Source organism: Cyprinodon variegatus, unplaced genomic scaffold, assembly GCF_000732505.1.
Source record: "Cyprinodon variegatus isolate N-32 unplaced genomic scaffold, C_variegatus-1.0 Scaffold59, whole genome shotgun sequence".
NCBI lineage: Eukaryota > Metazoa > Chordata > Actinopteri > Cyprinodontiformes > Cyprinodontidae > Cyprinodon > Cyprinodon variegatus.
Window position 1 is genome coordinate 1,387,705 of NW_015150512.1, and position 16,306 is coordinate 1,404,010.

The following is a 16,306-nucleotide window of genomic DNA, read 5'->3' on the forward strand; positions in this document are numbered from 1 at the left end:
TTTTAATTGATCCTTCTCTCTGATTTAATTGTATGTACTGTGAAGTTCTTCCTTTAGATTTGTGGATTTCAGTCACATATCATGTGAGTAGTTTTGATTCAAAAGACAATAAAATTGCAAAATCAACTTATTAATAAACTGTATTTATAGGCATCCTCCTCAGCTTTAACAACTGTTGGCTACTCATCTGATTTTGAATAGGTATTGGTGTTGGCTCCAAAGGCTAGTGTAATGTAACCCAGGAAAACCGATGAGCTCTGCTGATGTGGGTTATTAAAGTGACTCTGTCTCTCGCTTTCTAATCTTTTTCAGGTTAAAACATTTTAGCAAAAATTTTGCATTCAGTTGCTTTATTTAGGATCTTTCCAGACAATGCCCAGCTTATTTGATCAGCTTAATTTGATTATCAGTCAGATGATCATTGCAGGTCACCTTTGGTCGCAAGATGCTAAAATCACTTTTTGAACTGTAGCACTTTGAGATTTGAATTCAAATGCGTCACAAATAAAATTCATTATTATTATTATTATAAAAACACCTGTCCAAGAATCTGCCTCAAAGTGCAACATAAGACCGCAGATTTGCAGCTATGACCAAATATTCCTTTGTGATTTTTAATTAGGTTGTTTTTACTGTTATTTGTGTGAAGTTTTAGTTGTAATTAAGTTGGTGTTTTTTAAAGTTATTGTCTTTTTACTTATTTACATGTATTTTGCACTCTTTCTACCTTTGCATAGCACCAACTACTGTACAGAAATGACCTGGTGCTGTTCTGCATGTCAATCATTTGGGGAAGCATCTAAGGAGATTGATAGGACCTGATCAGGAACCATGCTGACACATGATCTAGGAAAATCTCACTGACTTGGAGGGACAGATATCGAATTTTACTAAAAAAAAAAAAGGAAGGTGAAAACATCCTAGAAATCTTTGCAGAAGAAGCCTTAGGAAACCTCCAGCCTCCTCTGGCGGTTCATATGACTGACAGCTGAAACCACTAATCAGCTGGAGGCCACAGGAACCTTCGACTCCTGCAGGCGACCTTTTATTAAAGTTAAACCGTGAAAGTTGACTCTAAATCTCCCAGCCGGAGCTTCAGACCTCCCTGTTGCAGAGGCAGGCTCGGTCACTTCAATAACTCCCTACCAACGTCCTCGGACTGCAGATTTAAAGAGCGGTGGTGTGTGTGGGTGTGCACTCCCTCAGCTGGGGTGCATCATGTGCGCGCTCAGATGGATGCATGCCAGGCTGCTGGGATGGTGGTGGTGTTTGTGGTTGTGTCTGACCTTGGGCTGTACAACCAGTTAACACTCAGTGTGTCAAACATGAACACCTCCTCTTGTGTGTGCATGTGTGTGTGCGTTTCTGCTCTTTTGTCTTGTTTTGTTTCAGTTGGTGGTGGCCCCTCCTCGCTGAGCACCTCCTCTGAGGAGCAGAAGAAGAGGAGGAAAGGGGAAGGAGGGGGTAAAAAACTTCTGCAAGATGCCCTCAGATCCCAGAGCTCTCTATCCCTGCATCCACCCCCAACCCACCCCTGCACTCAGCATCTGCTCAGAGGATGAATAAATGAAGCGCACCCTCCCCCCTGACTGACAGAGGCCTATCTTAATTGTGGCTGAAAGCTGGCTTTTCTCCCTACTAATTAGCAGATTGCAGCGTTAAATGATTCAAAAAGTCAGGGCTTATACGGCCGCTGCCGATCATCACTTATTCAGGCATCGAGCGGCGCTTTGAGCGAACACTAGCGCCCGAGGTAAATTAATTTACTCCAATTAGCAGCTTCTGTCAGCACGCATCACTGTCTCCCTTCTTTAAAAAGTAATGCTCTGATTTTGTCCTGCAGTTCTGTTACATCTGATGTTCGCTGGAGGGGAACGAAGCAAACAGAAAGAGAACCTGGGATGTCGCACATAGGAGAGGACCAGAAGGAAGGGAGGCCTGAGTTCCTCAGGCTCTGTCCCTGCAGGAACACAGATGTAGGACAAACAAAAGGAAGATCTCAGACTTTTACCTGTGTTTGCAGGTAGAATTCAGACACACCAAAAACCAGGCTCACATCCTTACACACTGACTTCTTCTGGCTTATTTTCCAGAAACACACCTGTTACTGTACATATTCTGCTTCATAAGCCATGGTCGGGAGGCCTACACTGTTAAACCAAAAGTGAACATAAGCTGTGGCTAAGTTGTGCAGATGTATAACTTTTGCTGTGCTAGTTTAAACCTGGTAATTAAAAAATAACTATTGAATCAAGTTCAGATTTAGACTTTTAATTTTAGAATAATTATATGAGCATGTGAGGTGTTAACGTTGCCCCAAACAGTGCAGCTTCAATAGCATTGATGTCCCGCAGGCTCCTATATCTGCCCTTTTTACTTACTGAAAACTTTAAGTTCAGGAAAAAAACTCTGTTCTTCATTATTAAGGTGGCACATTTTCTGTTATTAAGAAACATACAAAAAAAATGACCCTTGACATCATCACTGATGCACTGTTAGAAAAAAAAATAAAATATTCTGACCAAGATTGAATAAAATACTTTCATTTTCGTTTGTACTTGTAGTTGTCTTCCACTTTAACCATGGGGAGTTGTTGAGAAAGAAGTCTCTGCAGAGATTCCCAGACTTTCCCTCCCAACACCACCTCCAAGTCATCAAGGGAAAAGTTTGGGGTGTTCCACTGCCTGCTGAGAGATATAGGCCTGAGTCATCCCATAGGCCTCCTCCCGGTGCGATGTGCCTGGATCAACTCCTAAGGGAGGCATCCAGAAGGCCTCCTAAACAGATGCCCAAACCAAAGGGGCACATGCTCTACTCTGAGCCCCTCACCTTATCTCTAAAGGAGTGCCCAGCCTCCTGGCAGATGAATCTGATTTCAGCCCCTTGTATCATTGATTTGTTTCTTCAGTTCATGACCCAGATTTCATTACCATAGATGAAGGTAGAAATTAAACCCAACAGGTAAATCTACAGTTTCACTTTTTAACTCATCTCTCTATTTCCCACAACAGACCTATGCAGCATCTCCATTGCACTGATAGTTACACCAATCCATCTGTCAATCTCTCTCTCTATTGTCTCCTTATTCCTTCAGTTGAGACAGCAACTCTTTATTTAACATTGAAATAAACCTTTAAGTTTTGTCTTAGAGTCTTAGAAGAGGTTTCTTCCTGTTAAAAGGGAGTTTTCCCCTCCACTGTCGCTACATGCATTTTGAGTGTAAGGGATTGATAAAGAGTCAGCAACAAAATGCAAGTGAAAGTTGTCAAGCTCATCCAGGAGGAGTATGTCTTGCAAGTCAATGACTGGATGCAATCAGCTGGTTTTCCTAACAAATCTGTTAAGTGCTTCTACTGAGAGGATCTCAGCTCAGGTCTCAGACCTTGTAAATATGCATTGGCCCAATGCATGGCTGATATGAGGTTTCTGTCCTCTTGAAATAAAACTGTTTTGAATAACAGTCAACTCTATTTCACTATCAGGAAACTCTATTTCACTATCAGCAATCTGATATAGATTTGGCAGAAACACAGACCTCTGTCTCAGAAAGGTTTACCCGTGGTGGAGTCGGAATATGAAATAGAGAGCAGAACGACACGATGAATCACGTCAGATCCGTCAAGACATGTCCAGCAACACGTTGTGCCCTATCAGAATAACCGTGTTACAGTTGAGACATCACTGTTTTTATTATAATTCTATCTTTGGTGAAGTCAGAAAACCTCTCTGTGGTTAGAAACCATTGGTCAGATACTGTAAAGGATACAGATACAAAATAGACAGGGCTGGTACAAGAAATGAGTTACAAAAATCTCAAGGTACTCTGAATACAAATCTAAAATGTCTAATCTTTCAAAAATATCTTTATTTAAAAACAAACAATACATTGAACAGTTTACTTATCTCCAGTGGACTGGTGACCTGCCCTGGGTGTATCCTGTCTTTCCCTCACAGATTGGCAATGATGGATGGATGGATGGATGGATGGATGGATGGATGGATGGATGGATGGATGGATGGATGGATGGACGGACGGACGGACGGACGGATGATGGATGGATGGATGGATGGATGGATGGATGGACGGACGGACGGACGGACGGACGGACGGACGGACGGACGGATAATTTACTTTTAGATCATAGATGTATAGATAGTTACCTATTGTGTTTTTATATCTGAAGAAGTGCTTTAAAGTTATAGTGGAGGATTTTCAATTTTTTTAAAAGACCAGCCCTCTCCACTTACAAAAAAAAGCACATGCATTACTCTGTACACGCTCCTGAGAGGGAATGCCTACCAGAGCATGCACAAGCCCATTTCCCCTTGTTTTACTAGCAGTGATGTGAAATGGATTTCTCCAAATAGCATGCCAAACTTTACCTATCGAATAGAGTCTTTGCAACCGATGCATCAGTGGGAAGGCCAATCTGCGCTTTCAGTAAACGCTATCACCTGAAAGAATCTCCAAAAAACACTCTGGCCTTGTTTCTCCCTTCTGAGGCCTTCCTCTTTTTCTTTTTCTCTTACCACCTTTGGCCATTTTCAAAAAACCACGGTGAGAAAGGCGAGCTTCAATGACCGGCTGAGGCCGTAGCTCACCACAAATATACGCCTGGAAATGGGCGTGAACCCAAAAAGATAGCTGACTGGTGACGAGCATGTAGGAATGGACTTATGTTAACATATCAGCAGAATGATTGAAAATTAGGAGGACCATGTAATTTGATGATCCACCCAGAAAAAGAAAATCCTCCACTATACCTTTAAATAAGAAATATTAGATATAAAGCCACAACTAAAAAACAAAAAAATCATGATGAATGAAGAGTCTTTCTTTTAATGTAAATATAGTCAAACTTTTCATGATAAACCAGCTAAAAATACATATGAACACTTGCTGAACCTGCAGAGCTGCTACACAGGTGGTGGTAGGGAGGATGACCTGAAGTATATGTCCTCCATTTTGTTTCTGACAAAATCTTAAAGAGAACAACACTTTTGTACTGTTGTAACGTTAAAGTGGTTTTGAAACTGTGACGTGTTGATATCTCTGTATAAGCTCTGCCTACAATTAACATCTCAGGATCACTATGAGGGCTTTGGTTCTAGCAGGATGTTCCTCGAGGTGATGGAAAATAAAGGTGACCTTGTCAAACAACTCCTTTTACAAGCACTGCTGTTGCTCATGCATCTCCAGAGGTGAAAAAGGACACTACAAGAGATGAATCAAAGTCTCTGGCAGGTTTGCTACACATAATTAGATGGTCCAATAAAAACAAATCCAGAATGGTAGAAAGGAGAAAGGCAGAGATCTGAGTACTTATCTAAGGATCTGGCAAGGACTGTTGATTGAGGTTATTTCAATTCAATCTAGTTTATTTATATAGCGCCAATTCACAACAGATGGGCCCAAGGCCCTTTACAATTCAACCAGATCACACAGTAAAATCGATTAAATTTTCTATCTAAGGAAAACCAGTTGATTGCATCGACGCATTGACTCAAATGCAATCCCTCCCACTAAGCATGCTTGTAGAGACAGTGAAGAGGAAAAACTCCCTTTTAACAGGAAGAAACCTCCAGCAGAACCAGGCTCAGTGTGAGCGGCCATCTGCCGAGGCCGACTTTTAGAAAGGCTCTGGCTATGTTTCTCAGACAGCCAATGGAGGCAAAGGGGGTGAGATGCTGCATAAATCAGGCTGCTAAAAATGAAAGAAGAAAAAGTTCAGAAAATAAAGAGATTAAAATGGTAGACAGGATGTCACCTAATTCATCCCAGGCAAGGTGGGTCAAAGTAGTTCATGTAAGAATCTAGAAAGTTCTGAAAGAATAACTTGTTGTCTATTCCTAACTTTGCCCACTGTTTATGTCATCTCATATTTCTCCCCATATTAGCTTATATTGGTGATGAAAGCTGGATGTCCCTCTTTTTTAGTTAATCAGTGCAGACAAGCTGCTTCACTTCCAGTGTTTATTGTTTTGTGCATAGTTATTGTGGCTTGTGCTAAAAGTGCTTTTAGTGAGCTTAGACTAATGAAAAAAGAAAAAAAAACTACTTGATTGGATGATTGGAATTGATTTGAATTTATTTTATTGGGCCCAAAATGCTTGATGGACCCCTGCTTAAAGGCGATCCATATAGGTGATGCATGGAGGTGATAAGGAAAGTGCAACTGCTTTGTCTTCGATAGAAAATGTGGAAAATGATACATTTATTCTGCCAAAAAGGAACCCTGAGACTTTAAGTCTCTGCTTGATCTTCATCTTTCTTTTAGGACTTTTGCAGCTGTTTTGTTTGGTCAGATTGGGTTGGGTTTGGATGTCAAATTGGGGCTGTGAATGCTGACCCAGATGTTTTCATGAAATCCTTTTCTTCCACTCAGCAACGAGTTTTCGGCTCGTTTAGTAAGTGTGAAGTGTGCTCTTCACGGCTGAGGATGGATGTACTTCTTCTGCTCCGCTGTCTTCCAGATGCTTCATCATTAAAAGCGCCGCTGCTGTAAGGAGAAACGTTGGATCGCAGCAGCGCTCAGCGGGACTCCAGAGACGACAGATGTTCCTGCAGAGACAATTAATTAAATAGGATGGGAAACCCAAAGGGGCCAACAGGGAAAGTTTGGACGTCATGGTCATGGAGATCTGGTTCTGATCCGGTTCTGTTACATTGATCCTGCATGTTTTCATTATTATTCCCAACAGTGACCACATTTTGTCCCATTCTAACACAACTCAGAAATAATATCTGTGGTTGAGCCATCATGGAGGCCAGCCTTGTGTCTTTAAAAACCTCATTTACATTAATCTTTGTTTTACATTTTTTAAGATGCTGTGACCTTTATCTATTACCTAACTAAAAGAAGGATAGACAAACGATAAAAGATCCAAGGTCCAGAATTAAACCCAGGACAGCTGCACTGTGGTTCCCCAACACATTTCACTGTATAAAAATTCGGAATGTGTTGTTTTTACACAATTATTTTCAATGCTTCTGTTTAATTAAGGATGTTTTTTCTTGAGAAGGAGGCACAACACCCCAATGCTCCTTTTCCAACATCTGAAGGACTGATTCATCTGCTCCTTATTTCCAAAGGGGTTGGTCTGTCTCTCTTTGCAGGTGATCTATATTTTATTTTATAAAAAGAAAGGAAAAAAAAGTTGGTTTGTGAGCAGAAGTTTACTAAAAACAAACGATGCAACATCTCCAAAGTGAAAATTGAAAAACTTGAATCGATTTCCTTCTACCAATGATCATCTTTCCTAATGCAGAACTTAAATCAGGAGAAATAAGTCACTGCAGATTGTGAGATTTCAGCAGGTGGTACAGCAGCCATACCATAGCGACTTACTGTTAAGAATGAAGTAAAGCTATTTATTTCATAATATAATATATCAGAAACAACAATCCTCATCCCTGTCAACAGAATGCCACCGTTTTTTTACCATTTGAAACTCAGAGACAATGCTGCAGAAAGCCCGGCCCATGATATTTGCTGCGATTGTTTGGATCAAAGTGTAAAGAATGTCGTCCCTTGCCAGCAGTCGGCCTCCCCTATGCAGATCTGTGAGGGCCGGCTGGTCTAGATAGATCTTTGTGATTGAGAACAGGGATTTTTTTATGGCTGTCAGAGGGTCCTTCCTTCGGAGGGTCTTAATTATTACACCAGCTTACACTCTGAAAATGGAGGGTTTCAATGTTCATATTCTGGATGTTCATATTCATCTCTGTGATGAATCTGTGAGGTACAGCTTGTTTTTTACATGCTAAGTTTTAATAATTGAAGGCATAAGATGCTGATCTCTGCCTTTGTGTGTCTATTTTTGATGCTCCACTTTTGTTTAGATGTGAGGCAGACTACCTGCAGCCTATCAGACAGTGGCCCTGACGCAGAATGGCCAGTGGTTCTGTTTTCAGCAGACCAAGCTGCAGAGGGTCGATCTGTTAGCAACACAGACATGTGTGAACCAACTGCTGGTTAGTATCACACACATTCATTGATTTGACCTGTAGAGAAAAACTTGTTCCCATCAACCTGTTGATGTTCAGGCAGAAGTTTAAAAATTCCCTGATGGTTCCCTGATGTTTAACAACTTAAGCATTTATCAGAGGCCCTTTGTGGTGATATTTCCTAGACTTGGACCAGGTAACTTGACATAGGGCCCCACCAGGACATCTGTATTTACAGGAAGGTCACATTACTAAATTGCTATATGTCATAATTTGAATCAAGTTATAAATGTATGTATCAAACAAATATATATTTCAATGCTTATGTTTAATAATTAATGCAGTAATTAAATCTTGGATTATAATCAAGATTGTTATGAAATATATGCAGAAATGCATCAAATGCAGAAAAATAACTTAATTTGCTTCCTAAGGTAAAGCCTGTTATGAAAACCAGCTGCAGATCATATTAGAAATTAAAATCACTATGACTGAGTCTCAAAAGTGAAAACAGAGGTAATAAATAAATACTGAATATCTTCAATACATGACCATAAAGTAAAAACATTCAATTACTGGTTCTAAATATAAAAACAAAAACTCTTGGAGATGACACAAGTGCAGAGAGAGGTACACTTGAGTTAAGAGGTTTTATTAAATAAAAGGAAAAGCTTAGATCTAGACATGGGGCAAACTTGGCATGGCAAACAGTAAAAACCCATGAGGAGGGAATAAAATGAACGATCACATAAAGCAGAGCAAACAGCTGGCTGACATGAATTAAATGAGTAGTAAAACAGGTGGATCCAATAAGCTGATTACATGGTGGCAGAGACATCATCAGGAATATGGCATCATCAGAACATAATCTACTAAAGTAAACAATACAAACACAAACAACTCTGAGTAAAATCAAATTAAGAATAAACTATAAATCTGAAACTAAAGAAAATCACTACGATAAATACATCAAACAAATATAAAAATAGAAAAGTGAATTAATATGCTCTCTGTTGGTGAGAACAAACCCAAGGTCCACTTTATCTATAGACTGAGGCATGTTTCATAAATGACAGGCCACTTTAGTGAACGATGGAGCAGCTGTCTGACCCAGAACAGGATTCAGGCTGCTTATTTTCCTGGGTATTTGGATTTTGACTTGCAATAAGATTTTCTTTTCAAACATCTGTGAAACCTGTAATTAATTCAAAGTTCACAATGAGGACAGAACATGTTTGCCATACATTACTGGTAAAGAAAAAAAAAGCCATATTTATCAAGTTTGATAAAAATTGTGTCCATATCAAACATGGACGGGTATTATTATGGGGAGTCTGCATTTTCTTTTTGTGCATTGTGGGTTTTCTATTGCTGTATTGGTCTCCTCTCATATTCCCAGACTACTAAGTATGGTGGAGTATTGAGAATGTTCGAATGCAGGATTAAGCAAACTATGTCATAATGTTGGCGCTGATGAATGGCCTGATTAGTCATTTCTTTCACCTGCCTAGCTCCACCCAGTTTCTCATTACCGTTCATCTGTTCCACCTGCTCCAGCCTCTATTTAACCAGCCTTCTTCCAGTCATCAGTGTGAGATTATTCAAGTCATTGGTGAGGGTTCTCCAGTGTATCTAAGTGTTTTTCGATTGCCTGAACCTGACCGGTTCTGCCTTTGGACCTCTGTGCCTGCCTTTTTCTGTTCTGATCTGTTTGCCTGACCTGTCTTCGGTCTCCTGCTAGATTCTGCCTGTATACCAAACCTTTAACTTATTCCTGACCCCGTCCTGGATTTCAAGTTTGGTACTTCTTCGGATCTCTGATCTTCTGGCCCGGACTCCTGAGCATGTTTTTGACACCGATTTTGGCTTCGCCCTCTGGATTATCCTGCCTTCCTTCGTTTGCTTTGATCTGATGTCCTGACTGTTCTCCCGGTCTTCAACTTCTGGTACTCTCTGGGCAGTGTCCGCTGCATCTTGTCGGCAGCCGACCGGCTGGAACCTATCTCCTCCTCTAGGCACGGGCTGAATTTTAAGACCAGCTTAGTGACTCACACTTTCATAATCCTTCTGCGCCAGATAGACATGGTCACTAACCTGTGTTCTCTTCCTGCAGAGGTTCCTGCCTTAGACCTCCTGTTCACTGCAGATCCGTTACTGTTTATATACGATATTTGAGATATCAAACTGTCTGTCTGCTTTGAAAACCAGGTCCTCTGTTCTGAGCCTTGACAGATTAATATTTTCGTTAAAACAGCTACAATTAGAAAAAAAATTGTTTCCAATCACAATTGTTAGTTTGAGTATTTTATTAACAACAAACTAAACAGGATTGAAAAATAAATGTGACGCAATGTAAAAATATGGCATTTAATTTCAGAGTAATTTATTTTTAATAAACAATAAATAGATGAATAAAAATAAATAAATTTACTTTTTTAATAAAATGTGTTTAAAAAGGAACAAGACCATACAATTTTCTGCCCTTCTTGTTCACACTAACAAACAGTTATTAATCTCTCCATATAAACCCTTAGGCTCTCCACATCTTAAACCTAACATTTTCATCATTTCATTTACAGTTATTTACATTGATACTACATAGAAGAAAAGAAAAGAAACTTTACATCACAATATTCTGCTTGGCTTAAATGTTATTCAACAAATAATTTAAAAGACTGGACCACCTTCTCTAGATGCCGGTGAAGACCTTCTAAATGCTGCAATAAACAAAGATAAGACCAACATAAACCAATAATCAATAGAGAAAACAACTCCAAAGAAAACTTTAAGTAAAAACAGCTCTTTTTGAGAAATGTGCTTTCAGCTCGGAATAAAATCACTCATAAATTTTTCCTGTGAAGGTAAGAAGTCCTTGTGAAAAACTCACTGTACACTTCAACTAACAGAGGAAAGTCATAACATAGATGAACAAAGATAAGACCTACTGTCCCCTCCAATGAACAAGAATAAGACTTGCCATAAGTTCTGATAGAAGTACCTACCCTGGTTAGCAATGTAAGTCTTTGCATACACTTTGGTGGAAAAAAATATTTTACATTTTTAATGAAAATGAAATATATCGGTTAAAGTTTTGGTAATACATAGTTCGCCTGTGACCTCCAATATCTGGATTCACTCTGCCGCCAACCGCCGTGTTTGTAGGAAGGATTGCTTTAGAAACAGCTACGTTTGATAACCAAGGAGTATTTTTTTTTCTCTTATCAGTAATTGTATCTCTTATTTAATAATGGACTATATGATTTTTTTATTATGCAGATGCTTTCTCTACATCTAAAACAAAGAAAATAGGACCACAAATGGAAGAGTTGAGTGCTGAACCCTGGCAAATGTGGCAGCATAGACTGCAAGGATCGGTCTTCAAAATGGCATGAATCTGCTTCTTAGGTTCTGATAAATTCTGTCAGTCTTTTTGTGAAACAATGTCAGCGTTAAATGCGGGGTTCACACAGCATGATAATCTTGCAAATAAATCTTGGAAATAAATCAGGGAAATCCAACATGATGAATGTTCAGCGCCTTTGAATTGTTTATATTTTAAGATAAGATTTTATCTAAATGTAAGAATAATAACAAATGTTTAACTTATTTTTTATAAGCAAGATGCAACATAGATGCTGAGTTATTATTTGTTTTGATGCCTAATGGCATAAGGACAAAAAAAAGCAGAACCAACAAACAGAATGGGAGAAATAAGAGAAGCAAACAGGCTATAGGCTGCAGCACCTTAATCTCCCAGCTGAATATCCATCAGTACACAACATTTAACAGCAGCTTCTTTCTGGTCCAGTCTTTTCCCACACCACCCAGACCTTCTCCCTGTTAGCGCAGTCCATTGTCTGCTGTTTGCAGCTTCTCCTGAACATCTTGTATCTAGAGAGCCATCTATCAGGATGAAACAAATGAGTCATTAAGGCAGCTTACCGAGCAGCCCAGCAAGGCTAATTCTGCCCTCCTCCTGAAACGTGTGGGAGTTTTTAATATTGTAGAGAAGAAGAACATGTCACCCTGGGACCAGTTTGGCTTTTCATCAATCTGCCATTTCCTTTTTTCTTTGGTTGTTATTTTTCTCCCTCTCGCCCACACAGGCTGAGAGCAGCCATACAGAGATCCAGAACAAAGCTTTCTTATTGTACTTCAGTTTAAAACTCAGCTCTTGTTTTGTGGAGGTCTCACAGGAAACATGGACTTGAGAGAGGTGGATGTTTTTCCATTAAAAGCTATGGGAATATTATGAAATCTCTTTGTTATGCACAGCAAAGTTTTCCCCCCTCTTTCATTTTTTTTCTGTTTAAATTACAAATGAAAGTTAGTAACAAAAAAAAGGAACACAAAGCTTTTCTTCCCTCTTCTCCTTCTGAGCAGGCCGCTCCTTCTCTGTTTTGTAGCTTAGATCACTGAAAAATCTAAGGTATGACTAGAGAGCAGTTATTTTACATGAAAAATGGTGCAATGTCAGACACCATTTTCATGTGCTGTTCTCATGTGGCTGCACGTGCATGTTGATCCATATGAGCGCTAGAGGTTATCTTTATAAAGTTATGAGTTGCTTACTTCATCATCGCACATGTTCCTCTTAAAAGTAATGCTGTTGTGCTTTAAATTTATTATTTGCCCTCAAACCTAAAAACTGATTTCCAGGGCAGTTTTTGGGTATACTTTTAGCATGTGTGTAGGTGCTTGTAAAATAATTCATGATTTATTTTTTTTTCATCTACTTTAGCATATTTAGTTACTTTGTTTCATTTTAACAGGGCAGGACATAGCAAAAATGTGTTAAATTAACTAAATATGTTTAAATAGATGCAAAAAAAAGCATGAATTATTTTTTTCAGTCCTAACTCACACACAAAAACATTCTGAGGTCTTTTTGGCCACAAACGAGGGATTAGTGGAATGACAGATGATGGAGAGAAATTCTGTGAACATATTTAGACATTAGTCATAAATTGCAGTAGTAGAATGATTTTGCACAGAAAGACTATAACAATAGAAAGCAAAACAGATGTTTTGCAAACGTAAATTGTCCATGTTGCACCCTATTTCAACCATTTTTTTATACCCATTTCAAATTATTTTGATTGTAACTAAAACAGTAGATAAAAAATAAAAACTGGAACTATGACAGTGATGGGAGATCTGGAGTCAATCTGCACAATGAATTAACCTGTGCAGATTGAACTCACCTGGTTCAGTGGCTGGGCAGAACAAATGCATGACAAAGAGATGACTTGTTGACTCCAGATCCCCCATCTCTGAGTTATGATGATATGTAATCTGAGTTTTCCTAAAAGTAAGAACATGGGGTTTGTGGCTTAAGTTCACCAGACGAGCCCCATGAGGCAATCGCTATGACAGACTGCAGCCACACATTTCAACATCTTACTTTGACCTCATACTGTGATCCGCTGATTATCTGAGAGAGAAAATAGCTCAATAACTATTTCATATATAGAGGAGCTGGGCTGCAGAGATTTATGCTCATGTATTCTGCAGAAAAACTGCATGCAATTGGTCTAATAGATCCACAGATCCTGTTCCTTTAATAGGATGGAGAATGTTTTAACATGAGCAACAAGCAGAACGTCCGAGTTAAACATGAAGAACGTCAGGAACTCACTGAGGAGGAGACGCTTGACTTCACCTTCCTGTGTTTCCTCCCACACAGAGACGGATTATAGAGTCTTAGAAAGAATGGCTTCCATCTGGACAGAGACGGTGTGTGTGTGTGTTTGTGTGTGTGTCGAGGGATTTCTCTCCCTCTGAAACATCTGGAGGAACAATCTGCTGTAAATAAGCAGCAGCAGCTCGCTGCCACCCGATAAATAAAAGGAGAAGAAGAAGCTGTGGCCTGTTTCGGCACATACACACAGACGTTAACATGCTTTTCCTGCTCGCACTGCTCCTGACTAACATGATGGATACACACCAACACACACACACACATACATGCAGTAAGGCTCTTGTCACGTATGCATGCATTTCTCTGTACGCTGCAGCTTTTATTCCATCAAACGTGCCGTGGGAGAAAAGCACACACTTTGTCTCAGCCTCTGTTTCACAAACCCATCAGTTTCCCTTAAAAATGCATATTTAACTCCAGATCTGTGGGGAAATTAATACAGAAAGAGAAGTTTCCGCAGAAACATTTTGACATCCAACTTTAAATGTTAATGGAAAATAATTAAAATATTGAAACTGTTAATTAATTAAACTCACTACAAGTTGTTGAAACTTAACTGACTTTGTTATAACAACCAATTCATTTTTTTAACCACTGTACTGAATCAACTATTTTTTCAATCATTAAAAACATCAAGATGTAAGGATAGATCTAAATGTAAAGAAACGAAGAAGATTTTGTGCAAAGACCTCAGTATAAATAGGAAACTACATTCAATATTACAAGCTTTCCATCTTCTTCAGCCCCTATCAATATTTGCTGCTAAAATATGTCTAAAAAACATTTCTGTCTGGTTTGAAATTTGCAAATTTGAAATAATTAGCTGTTACTGCACTCTGTAACCTTACAAAACCATACGTAAAAAAAAAAACAAAAAAAAAAAAAAAAAACAGCAAACTATGAATGGAAAACATTTAAAAGTCAAATAAAATAAAATTTGGAAATATAAATTTTTTATTTGACAGGGACAATTAGCATTGCTGCAAATGCACCAGAAATAGCTAAGAGGCTATATTTCATCTGTTTTCTTTGAGCAGATATTAAAATTGTCTACCTAAAAACACAACAGCAAGAATTTACAGTGAACAATACAAATATGAAAATAAATAAAACACATATAGCTAGACTCAGCTCTAAAAGAACATTGAGTAGCAACAAACACCCCCATCACTCTCCACTGAATTATTAGTAGTGATGGCAGATCAACTTTCTGGAACATGAAGAAACACCAGAAGACTTAATGGATAATAATGGAATAATGGATCATGCTACTATACCAGTACAAACTTAAACTGACAGGAGATCTCTAGAATAAAGGGAGAGCTCAGATTTAAAGTCTGATTATGAGAACAGACAGAAGGATGACTGAGTTATTAGAGTGGAATGGTGGAAACCAATCATCACATGCTTTCATGATACTGAGCGACGACTGTATTTAGTGCAAATAATCCATTAGCATTGCACAGCTAAAATATATGTTTATGTTAAAGTTATCTAATTGACTGACAATCAATTGTAGCTTAATTGTTTATTGCAATAAAATTTGGCTGCTTGAAAAAGATTTTCTTGAAGTGATGTAATGTTACTACGTTCCTGTTCCGGAGGGAGGCATGCTAAAGCAGAAAAGTGAATCAATCGAGGGTCTGGTCTGGGGTTATCTGCAGTTCATGCAGAATGGACTTTATATTGTTCTCTTAAGTTATCACCTAAATAGCACACATTAGACCGTGCTGCACGACACCGAAGCTTTAACTTCATGCTGTCCTCAAATGGTGGGAATGTTATAAGACAGGGCATTATGCTAAAACAATTGTAACATGATAGAAGGAGACATGCTAGATTGATTAGGAAGTTTGTGAAGGTTTTAGTTATTTAATGCACTTCATGGTGTCAAATTTAAACTTTCCTCTGAGCTCAACCAAAACAACCTGTTTAAAAGTGCAAGTAACAGCTCAAATTCTCTCCCAATATTTGCTTGGATTACATTAAAAAGGGAATTAGCAGTCACTCCACTAAAGAAAGTAACAAATACTCTGACCCTATGCCAGACAAACATACCCGGAGTTTTAATGATAGTTTTACATCTCTGTAAATTGTAAATCATAAATATTCATATATCTAATTAATCTTTTTTTATTCAGCAATAGGTTCCTTTTTGTTATATTTTATAAATAACTTTAAATCAATATTTAATATAGTTGGCACAACAAATGGGTAAAATATGATGATGTACTAATTCTTCAAAGCTCAGTGTTTTATATAAAAAAAATTAGCTCTTGATGATATAAAAAGCTTTCCCTCAATACAAGAAAAAAGTGTTTTTACCACCACCATTAGTTATCAGTTAATTGTTTGTCAAACAATAAGATCAACCAACTTTAGATTATTTTATTAATTAAGAGCATCCCTTGCATCCCTAGTCTATGTTCAGTTTTAAGTCATTTGTCATAACAAATATCCAATTGGATGTATGGTCAGTTCACGCTGTTCACTGTTTGGATTTAGAGAACACAATCTGTTTTAAATGCTAAAAGTATATATTTATGGTCACCTGCGCTCATAGCTGCATGAGTCAAGCCCCTGTGTGCTGGAGGTATTCCCAGGTTATTCCCTGTGGTGTTCGTCCTCTCTTCATTTGCTTTCTTTCATGAATAAAA